Source organism: Hemitrygon akajei, chromosome 32, assembly GCF_048418815.1.
Source record: "Hemitrygon akajei chromosome 32, sHemAka1.3, whole genome shotgun sequence".
NCBI classification, from domain to species: domain Eukaryota; kingdom Metazoa; phylum Chordata; class Chondrichthyes; order Myliobatiformes; family Dasyatidae; genus Hemitrygon; species Hemitrygon akajei.
In genome coordinates, this window is record NC_133155.1 from 22,360,489 (window position 1) to 22,372,624 (window position 12,136).

The 12,136-nt window shown below is 40.0% G+C and overlaps 1 protein-coding gene across 1 annotated transcript in view; it reads right to left on the reverse strand.

Annotated features, from left to right (window-relative positions):
* Positions 1 to 12,136, reverse strand: part of LOC140719596 (CUB and sushi domain-containing protein 2-like) — an 831,737-nt gene that overhangs the window by 489,288 nt on the left and 330,313 nt on the right. The window lies entirely within an intron of this gene.

The window sequence follows — 12,136 nt, forward strand, 5'->3', positions numbered from 1 at the left end:
GCCCCCTGTGCGTGATATATGGAGATAAGCTGTCTAATGAGGCAATGAAGCCCTCAAAACTGCTTCGGCACCTTGAGTCCAAGCACCCTGCACTTAAAGACAAACCTGTTGAGTTTCTTGAGTGGAAAAAACGTGAGCAAGTGGGACAGCCACCACCTCCACAGATGCTGCTGCTCTGAGAGCATCGTACTTAGTGGCTAGCCGTATTGCTAAGGCTAAGAAGCCTTTCACTATTGGTGAAGAATTGATTCTGCCTGCTGCCAAGGACATGTGCTGTGAGAGGTTGGGGGAAGCTGCAGCTAACAAGATGGCACAGGTCTCTCTTTCAGCAACCACTGTTTCAAGGGGAATCGATGACATAGCGGAGGACATCGAAGCACAGCTGTTGGAACGGCTTAACGAGTCACCCTGTGATGAGGAGTGGATAGCAAAACTCGCTTACTTGTGTGACATCTTCAACCTGCTCAATGAACTCAATTTGACACTTCAGGGGAGAATTACAACTGTCTTCAAGTCGGCAGATAAAGTGCTTTCAAAGTCAAACTGGATCTGTGGGGACGGCGAGTGGACAGGGGCATATTTGACATTTTCCCAATATTAGCTGGGATTTTGGGAGAGACTGAGGCTGCACCGTCCTTCTCACAGCTGGTGCACGATCAACTGTCTTCGCTGTCAATGGAATTTGAGTGTTACTTCCTAACCACAAATGACCCAAGACATAGAAACATAGAAAATAGGTGCAGGAGTAGGCCATTCGGCCCTTTGAGCCTGCACCACCATTCAGTATGATCATGGCTGATCATCCAACTCAGAACCCTGTACCTGCTTTCTCTCTATAGCCCCTGATCCCTTTAGCCACAAGGGCTATATCTAACTTCCTCTTAAATATAGCCAATGAAATGGCCTCAACTGTTTCCTGTGGCAGAGAATTCCACAGATTCACCACTCTCTGTGTGAAGAAGCTTTTCCTCATCTCGGTCCTAAAAGGCTTCCCCTTTATCCTTAAACTGTGACCCCTTATTCTGGACTTCCCCAACATCGGAAACAATCTTCCTGCACCTAGCCTGTCCAATCCCTTTAGAATTTTATACGTTTCAATAAGATCCCCCCTCAATCTTCTAAATTCCAGTGAGTATAAGCCTAGTCGATCCAGTCTTTCTTCATATGAAAGTCCTGCCATCCCAGGAATCAATCTGGTGAACCTTCTCTGTACTCCCTCTAAGGCAAGAATGTCTTTCCTCAGATTAGGGGACCAAAACTGCACACAATATTCTAGGTGCAGTCTCACCAAGGCCTTGTACAACTGCAGTAGGACCTCCCTGCTCCTGTACTCAAATCCTTTTGCTATGAATGCCAACATACCATTTGCCTTTTTCACCGCCTGCTATACCTACATGCCCACCTCCAATGACTGGTGTACAATGACACCCAGGTCTTGTTGCATCTCCCCTTTTCCTAATCGGCCACCATTCAGATAATAATCTGTTTTCCTGTTCTTGTAACCAAAGTGGATAACCTAACATTTATCCACATTAAATTGCATCTGTCATGAATTTGCCCACTCACCTAACCTATCCAAGTCACCCTGCATCCTTTTAGCATCCGCCTCACAGCTAACACTGCCCACTGCCGCCTAGCTTCGTGTCATCCGCAAACTTGGAGATGCTGCATTTAATTCCCTCGTCTAAATCATTCATATATATTGTAAACAACTGGGGTCCCAGCACTGAGCCTTGCGGTACCCCACTGGTCACTGCCTGCCATTCTGAAAAGGTCCCGTTTACTCCCACTCTTTGCTTCCTGTCTGTCAACTAATTCTCTATCCACATCAATACCATACCCCCAATACCGTGTGCTTTAAGTTTGCACACTAATCTCCTGTGTGGGACCTTGTCAAAAGCCTTTTGAAAATCTAAATATACCACATCCACTGGCTCTCCCCTATCCACTCTACTAGTTACATCTTCAAAAAATTCTATAAGATTCGTCAAACATGATTTTCCTTTCACAAATCCATGATGACTTTGTCCGATGATTTCACCTCTTTCCAAATGTGCTGTTATCACATCTTTGATAACTCACTCTAGCATTTTCCCCACCACTGATGCCAGACTAACTGGTCTATAATTCCCTGGTTTCTCTCTCCCTCCTTTTTTAAAAAAGTGGGGTTACATTAGCCACCCTCCAATCCTCAGGAACTAATCCAGAATCTAAGGAGTTTTGAAAAATTATCACTAATGCATCCACTATTTCTTGGGCTACTTCCTTAAGCACTCTAGGATGCAGACCATCTGGCTCTGGGGATTTATCTGCCTTTAATCCCTTCAATTTACCTAACACCACTTCCCTACTAACATGCATTTCCCTCAGTTCCTCCATCTCACTAGACCCTCGGTCCCTTATTATTTCCGGAAGATTATTTATGTCTTCCTTAGTGAAGACAGAAGCAAAGTAGTTATTCAATTGGTCTGCCATGTCTTTGTTCCCTATGATCAATTCACCTGTTTCTGACTGTAAAGGACCTACATTTGTCTTGACCAATCTTCTTCTTTTCACGTATTTATAAAAGTTTTTACAGTCAGTTTTTATGTTCCCTGCCAGCTTTCTCTCATAATCTTTTTTCCCTTTCCTAATTAAGCCCTTTGTCCTCCTCTGCCGGTCTCTGAATTTCTCCCAGTCCTCAGGTGTGCCGCTTTTTTTTGCTAATTTATATGTTTCTTCTTTGGACTTGATACTATCCCTAACTTCCCTTGTCAGCCACGGGTGCACTACCTTCCCTGGTTTATTCTTTTGCCAAACTGGGATGAACAACTGTTGTAGATCATCTATGCAATCTTTAAATGCTTGCCATTGCATACCCACCGTCAACCCTTTAAGTATCATTTGCCAGTCTATCTTAGCTAATTCACGTCTCATACCTTCAAAGTTACCCTTCTTTAAGTTCAGAACCTTTGTTTCTGAATTAACTATGTCACTCTCCATCTTAATGAAGAATTCCACCATATTATGGTCACTCTTACCCAAGGGGCCTCGCAGGACGAGATTGCTAACTAACCCTTCCTCATTGCTCAATACCCAATCTAGAATGGCCTATTCTCTAGTTGGTTCCTGGACATGTTGGTTCAGAAAACCATACCGCATACATTCCAAGAAATCCTCTTCCTCAGCACCCTTACCAATTTGGTTCACCCAATCCATATGTAGATTGAAGCACCCATTATAACTACTGTTCCCTTATTGCACACATTTCTAATTTCCTGTTTAATACCATCCCCAACCTCACTACTACTGTTAGGTGGCCTGTACACAACTCCCACCAGCGTTTTCTACCCCTTAGTGTTATGCAGCTCTACCCATATCGATTCCACATCCTCCAGGCTAATGTCCTTCCTTTCTATTGCGTTAATCTCCTCTCTAACCAGCAATGCTACCCCACCTCCTTTTCTTTCCTGTCTATCCCTCCTGAATATTGAATATCCCTGGATGTTGAGCTCCCATCCTTGGACACCCTGGAGCCATGTCCCTGTGATCCCAACTATATCATATTCATTAATAACTATCTGCACATTCAATTCATCCACCTTGTTACGAATGCTCCTTGCATTGACACACAAAGCCTTCAGGCTTGTTTTTACAACACTCTTAGCCCTTATACAATTATGTTGAAAAGACATGCAAAGGAAAGGATCTGTGACCCATTTGTGAATGTCCCCGATGAATCATCCATGTCAGCACGGGAAGAAGATCAACTCCTCAAGCTTGCAAATGACAGTGGGCTGAAAAGTATGTTTGACATAACATCTCTGCTGGCATTCTGGATTAAAGTCAAAGCTGAATATCCTGAGATAGCCACAAAAGCACTGAAAACGTTGCTTTCATTTCCAATTTCATATCTCTGCGAAGCGGGGTTTTCTGCAATGCATGCAAGGAAAACTAAATTGCTGAATGGTCTGGACAAAAGGAACTCCCTTCAAATATCACTCCCATCACCCCTCGATGGGACCGTCTTGTTGCGAGGAAACAAGCCCAGGGCTCCCACTGATTCAGTGATATTGGTGTGTTGCAACAATTTTATATGTTCGTATGAGGAAAATCTGCACTGTGTTTAATATCCAAATGTTACTTAAAATGTTATGATGCTATTGACTTATAAGTGACATATAATAGAGTTATCACTATATTCATGCGAGGAAAATATGTGCTGTGTGTTTAATATTAAATTCATTAAATAAACCCTTTTAGAAATGAAATTGAGTGTATTAGCCACTTGTAAGTGAAGATCCACTAACACAATGCCGTTTTATGAGTCAACACTTGGCAATCAATCCCATTAGCTGTGAGTTTTCTCTCCAATTCCTTACTTTGAAATGTATCATATCTTATTTTTCATTATCAGTGGACCTAAATACTGAAATCTCCTTTCTGGGTTCACACTTACAAGGCCAAACTAGACTGGACGATAAATTGTGACCTTGCCAGCCACCGTTATCCTCATTCATGTATCGCTTGTCTGAGTGATTCAATCTCACACTCAGCAAAGCACTAATCCCTGAATTTTTTCTACACTATATTAACAACTGCATTGCTGCTGTTTCCTGCACCTATGCTGAACTTGTCAATTTCATCAGCCTTGCTTCCAACTACCACCCTGCCCTCAAATTTATTTGGTCCATCTCTGACACCTCTCTTCCCTTTCTTGAGCTCTCTGTCTCCATACTGCTATATTTTATAATCAACTGACTCTCACAGTTCTCTTTGTCTATACCTTTTCCCACCCCATCACTTGTGAGAATGCTATTCCCTTTTCACAGTTCCTTCATTTCCATGGCAACCGTTCCCAGGATGAGGCTCTCCATTGTGGAACACCTGAGGTGTTCTCCTTTTTCAAAGACCGGGATTTGCTTCCACCAGCATTGATGCTGCCCTCATTTGTTTCTCCTCCATTTCCTGCACAGCTGGACTCACCCCATCCTAAGACTGCCATGATGGGGATAGGACTCCAGTTGACCATATAACACCCCATGAGCCTCTGTACCCAACAGCAACATTCTTTCTATCTTCTGCCATTGACAATATGGTGCTACAACTAATCAAACTTCAATAGGCCCCTACCCAGTCTCCATTTTCCAACTCCCAGCTTCTTTGTCCATTTGATTTCCCACCCCCCCCCCCCCCCCCCACATTGATCTCCCTGCCAGCATGTATCCCAGGAAGCCGGACAGGTGCTACTCGTGCCCCTAAACATCCTCCCTCACCACCATTCAGGAGCCCAAACAGTCCTTCCAGGTGAGGTGACACTTCACCTGCGAGTTTGTCAGGGTCAGCTCCTATATCCGGTGCTCTCAGTGTGGCCTCCTTCACATCAGCGAGATCTGACGCTGATTTGGGGAGCGCTTCCTCCAGTACCCTCACTCCACCTGTCACAAAAGCTGGCATTTCCTGGTGCCATTCATTTCAATTCGACTGCCCATTCCCACACCAACATAGTGGTCCACGGCATTTTTTATTGCCATGAAGAGGTCACGCTTAGGTTGGTCTCAGTAGTTGGCATGAACGTCTGTTTTTTCTTATTTTACTGATTTCTAGTAATTTCTCTCCCCTGCTGCTTCTCATATTCTCCCTCTTCACTCTGGTTCCCCTCTTACTCCTTCTCTTCTCACCTGTCCGTCATCTCCCTCTGGTAGCCCTCCTTCTTCACTTTCTTTTGTGGTCTTCTATGAGAGTGTTTCTTCTTTATCCCTTTATCTCTTCAACCTATCACCTCCCAGCTTCTTACAACATCTCCCCTCCCCCATCCACCCTCACCTTCAGGCAGGCTGGACACCTTCCCTCCCCTCACTGTTTAGTCTGGCTTTGCCCCACCTTTATTTCCAGTTCTGATGAAGGGTTTTGGTCTGAAATGTCAACTGTTTATTGCTCACTATAAATGCTGCCTGACCTGCTGTGTTCCTCCAGCATTTTGTGCACCTTGTTCAAGATTTCCAGCATCTGCAGAATTTCATGACTTTAGCAATATATGTTAATACTTTGCAATGATAGTAAAAATTTGGCCTCTGCACTGTACACATTATAATGATCAGTACCAGCTCAAGATGTGCTATTGTTTAAATCATTTTCGCATGAACTGTACAAAATGGTCTTGATACTTTTTGTAAATGTTGGAAGATAACTTGTCTTTTACAACTGAAATTAATGGTTGATTTCATGTGGATTTTTCACGGTTGTTTCTTGAACACCTGCAGCACAATTTCCCATCTTTATTAATGGGTCTTGACAGCTTTGATAATTGACTGAGCCCTTCTCAGTTGAACTAATTTATGGATGGACAGAGGAAAAATACTCGTTTAAATCAATGCTTTTTACAAAAGAATGAACATTTTTGCAAATTATTACTACTGTTACAATTGAAACAGGTGATTCAGAAATTTTGTTGCTACTACAAATAAAATATATTGTTACATGGTTAACTTTGGGCGAAGTGAAATCCAGGTATACTTTGCAAGCAACTAATGCACAGGTTTATTGAATACTTTTTTTCATATTCAATCTTGTTTTCATCTTCAATACAATACAAACATTTAAATAAGGTATGGTTATGCACTGATTTAATATTTGGAACTATAACACACATATGCAGTTGAACATAATTTGGAAAAGATTGCTGATGAATGTAAGTAGATTTTCTAATAACCCTGCTGGAACATTTTATTTTGACAAATGACTATATGCGATTGTATGTAATTATTGGCAAATAATAGGTATTGCAGTTAAATCTCATTATTAGGAAGTGCATTTGCAGCAGAGGAGATCATCTTGCTTGAAAAGAATAAAACAAATCTTCAGAGTATATTCTGGTGGTATTTCATAGAAGATCATGCAACCATAGGGTTACTTAATCCAGTGCCACCTTCTCACATTTGGTTCTGTGGCTCTGCAGGTTATGACCCTTCAAATGTACGTCTAAGTACTACTTAAATGTGATGAGGGTTTAATAGTCATTATTTCATTCAGTGATTTCTAGACACATATCTCCACCCAAAAAATCCACATCTCCCATGAACCCCTCAGTTAATGGTTAAGGGATCCATGGCATAAAGAAGTTGGGAACCCCTGCTCTAAACATTTTTACAATTATTGTATAACAAACTGCTTTATTAAATTCTGCCCTCTTTAAATGAAGCATGTCCTACAAAGATGGCCTCCCTAGTATAAGATGGACTCATTACCTCACAATCTAGCTCAATACGATCTTACATCTTATGGCTTACCTGCACTGCTCTTTCTCTGTATTGTTATCTTGCAGTGTTATTGTTTTACCTTGTTCTACCTCAAAGCACTTTGTAATGATTTGATCTGATTTAACAAAAACTGGCACTACCAGGTTCAACAGCAGTTACTGCCCCACAGCCATCAGGTTTTTGAACAGCGGGGACAACCACACACACTTGCCCATCCATTGAGATGTTCCCATTATTAATTATCTCACTTTAAGGACTCTTTATTTTGTTATCTCATGTTCTTGTTATTTATTGCTGTTTATTTATATTTGCATTTGCACAGTTTGTTGTCTCCTGCATTCTAGTTGATCTTACATTTGTCCTATTTTAGTTACTTCTCTATAGACTTGTTGTGTGGTTCTGCAGGAAAATGAAACTAAGGGTTATGTACTTCGATAATAAAATTTACTTTGTACTTTGTAGTATGCAAAACAAGCCTTACATTGTGTCTTGATATGTGACAATAATAAACCAATACCAATTCCTTCATAATTTAGCATACCTCTATTAAATCTCTTTTCAGCCTCCATTATTCTGAATAAAACCTCAGCTTTCCAATCGTTCCTTACACTCCCCTACGAAAGTTCCAGTCACAAAAACACACACATATCATCTTTATCTTTTGCTTCCTGCCACTGATGCAGTTTAACATCCAATTTGCCACCCTTCACTTTATTAAATTTTACTTTTTTAACCAGCCTAATTTGTAGGACTTTTCTAACTATCTTACTGATATCCACGTCAACGGCATCAAGCACACTGCCTTCATCGACCTTCTTTGGTGCCTCCTCTAAGAATTCAGTTCTTCGTAAAACACAACCTTCCCTTAACAAATCCAAGCTAATTACCCCTGATTAATCTTTGCTTTTTTGAGTGGGAGTTTGTATACTGTCATTTTGAATGGATTCCAATCATCTGCCCAGTGTTGAATTTAACCAAACAGGCCTGCAATTACTGAGTTTAACCTTTCATTTTAAAGAAGTATACAATGCTAATAGTCCTCCCATTATCTGGCATTATTCCTGTAGAGAGAGGATTGAAAAATTATAGTCAGAACCTGTGCAATTTCTTCCCTTTTGTTTCACAGCCTGGAATAATTTTTCTCTTGGCCTAACAATTACACTTTTAGTATGTTGAACAAATCCAATAATTTAGACTTGCATAACAACTAAATCAGCAACTTTCCCATTTTTTGTGAATGCAGTTGAAAAACATTGAATAAGAACCTTCCTTAGATTCTCTTTAGTTGACAACTAGGGCACCTTTTAAAATCTATACCTCCTGTACAATGGTAGCGGTGAGAAAAGGGCATGGGCTAGATGGTGGGTTTTTTGACGATGAATGCTGCTTTCTGATGGAAATGCTCCATGCAAAAGGACACAATGGGAGGGCTTTGCCTGTGATGGACTGGGTTGTAGCCACAACTTTCTGTAAACTTTTCCATTCATGGGAATTGGTGCTTCCATACTAGACCATGATACAGCCACTTAGAGATACTCCACTGTGCTAATCAAACTTTTTGGCGCTATGAATCTACACTAAGAAAGTTGAGGTGCTGTTATACTTTCTTTGTGATGACACTTATGTGCTGAATCCTAGGCAGATCCTCTGATATGATAACACCAAGGAACTTTAAACTACTGACCTTCTCTGCTTCTGTTCCCTGAATGAGGACTGGCTCATGGACCTCTGCCACTTTCTTCCTGGAGTTGATAATCAGCTCTTTGCTTTTGAGTAAAAGCCTGTTGCTGTAGCACAACTTAACCAGATTTTCAATTTCCCTACTAGGTAGTTATCGATTTGTCACGCCTTGATTCAGCTGAAGACTGTGGTGTCATCAGCAAACTTAATTGCGTGACAAATTACAGCTCCAATGCCATATTTAACTAAAGCAGAGATCTAATCACATAGTCGTATGATGTACTTTTAAACCTATACATCCACCACTTTTTTTTGCAAATGAAAACAAATTTGTTTGCAGTTTTTCCCAGATTTGATGAGGGGGCAACGACTTGAAGTTTTAACCGTTCCTGCTTCCACAGATGCTGTCTGGTTCACTCTGTGTTTCTAGTCAGTTCTGTTTCTAATTGGCTAAGCCTTGGGAATGTAAACCATGTCAAGGGAAGGAAATCAAATATAGTTGTCTTTAAATGCAATTAATTGTTTAGTTTTTACTGAATTGATTTTCAGTGTGTAATTTGGTGAAAAAGATTTAAACATATTTAATAATTTAAGGATAAAAGCATTTACAAACATTCATTTTCAGTGATAGTTTTGATTGCTAATGAACCTAGGGGTGTCCCCTCACGACTGTCTGAAGCCACTCTGTGAGTGCTGGCAAACTAACTCCCAATCAAAGTGCACTTTTGGAACCACACTGGATCTTGCACCAAGCCCAGATGCACAGTGATCTGAAATAAAATCAAAAGTACTGGAAAGTCTCAGCAAGTTAGGCAGAACCCACGAAGAGAGGAACAGGTGAATTACTGATCCTTTATCAGAACTGTGAAAGTAAGGAAATAAGTGTGGTCCTGACGAAGGGTCTCGGCCCAAAACGTTGACTGCTCCTTTCAACGGATGCTGCCTGACCTGCTGAGTTCATCCAGCTTGTTTGTACATGTTGATTTGACCACAGCATTTGCAGTGTACTTTGTGTTTACTAAGTGTGGCTTAAGTTGCAGTCAAGGGGTGGGTGGAGAGAATGCAAACACTCATTGGATCAGGACACATTAGAAAAAAAATACAGAATTACAGTTATAAGTGAAGTTCAAATTCAAACAGGAAAGGCTGGTTATATTAAATTATTGAATCTCAGGAATTATACCATACACACCTCATCAGGAGATAAGGTACTGAACCTTAGCTTCCCACCCCACTGGCCTCCATTTTCAATGGATCATCCTTTTTATTTCAGTGAAAGTAAACTTGACAAAAACTATGTAATGAATTATCAGATACTCTGAACTGTAGAGGAAGGAGTGATCTTGGAGTGTTTCTTAACACAATTTTAAAACTGGCAGGAGAGGTAAACAGAAGTGCTTATGAAGTATTTAGGTTGCTTCTCTTTACTTGCCAAGATAAAGAATATAAAGGGAGAGAGATTACACTGAAATATCACAAAGCATTACTTAAACATCAACCAAATTACATTGTGTGCTCTTCTGGCTATTACATTACAGGGGGATTAACAGGGGATCCATATCTATTCATGACCATCCGCAAAGGAGAGTGGAACAAGTCTATGACACTTCACGCTGATTGAATGTACTGACTTTAATTTGAAGTTAAAATAGCAGAAGAGAAATGTTAATACCATGAGTAACAGCACAATCTGAGCTCTCCTTTATCTTTGTTTCTTTTCAACTTTTTACCTTCTTGGTAAAAAATTTTACAGAAGACAAGAAGAAACATGATGAATGCAGCAAGATCCCTTTAATATCAACATTATCTTCACTAGAAATAATTCAATAAAGCTAGTTATTTGCATTCAGTTAACAACGGCCGTTGTTTATTTGTTTATGATTGATACAGAAAAGGTGTGCTCAGTTGACAGAAAAGATCCAAATTGATCATGTGGAGTTAACTGGCAAATTATTCCACTGTGAATGCCAAAATTGCCAGACAATGAGAGAGATCAGCTTGACTCATTCATCCGAAGAGAAGAGGGAAGAAAGACTACAGCTACACCCAAACTCAGAAATGTTATAAAATGCCTGTTTAACATGAATTTAAGAAATATCCAAATTCCTTAAGTTCTTAAATTAAGAAATATCCAAATATCCAAATTTATTTTAAACTTTGTTTTAAATAACTGACTGACTACAATAATCTCAAACTCTTATGATGCTATAATTCATTTTGATTTAAAGGAACTCACTGCGTTATTTAATAGTTTATTTATTTTTCTATTTATGATCTGATTTTTCATGCTTTTAGCTAGTCTGAGGACTGGAATTCATATTGATTACAGCATTTGCAAATTTAAACCATGATCGTGCACCCAATTAATAATCATCCTTAGCTGTATATCCTTACTGATTTGGCATAATAGAGTTAATTAAATTAATGGCCTGAGCATATCCATTTTAGTAGAAATAAACAGAAATCAGTTCATAGCCAAAAAAATTGACAAGTATTGTATATCTTGGTCTGAGCAATGTTCTTAAAGTTAAAAAGATTGCTAAGAAATAAAATGCCATGCAAGAACAATCTATTCAATATTCCCAACAACTGTGTATGAGTATACAAAAGGCAATCAATATTTATTAAACATTGCACTTCTGCTCTTAGCTGCTAACTAGCAGTCACATCAATTCAGAATATTTTTGGGTAATGAGACTAGGCTAATTATCAATGATATTAAAAAGATTCATTGGGAAAGAGTTATCATAATATGATAACCTCAACATGAAACTGTGAGTAATGCGATTAATTCTGAAATAAGAGTCTTCTAAGAAAGTGAAGCAAAGTCAATTACCTTAAAATGTAGCAACGCACACAAGATGCTGCAGGAACTCAGCAGGCCAGGCAGCATCTATGACAAAAAGTATAGTCCACCTTTCGGACCGGTCCTGAAGTCCTGCTGAAGGGTGTCAGCCCGAAACATCGACTGCATTTTTTTCCATAGATGCTGCCTGGCCTGCTGAGTTCCTCCAACATTTTGTGAGTGTTGCCTGGATTTCTGGCATCTGCGGATTTTCTCTTGTTTGTACCTTAAAATGAAGAAAGAATCACCAGTTAGATGAGAATACTTAAAGATATGTACTTAGTGCAGTGGACACTGAGTGTATGATTATGGTCTTCTGCTGCTGTGGCCTACTCACTTTAAGGATTGATGTGTTGGAAGTTCAGTGATGCTC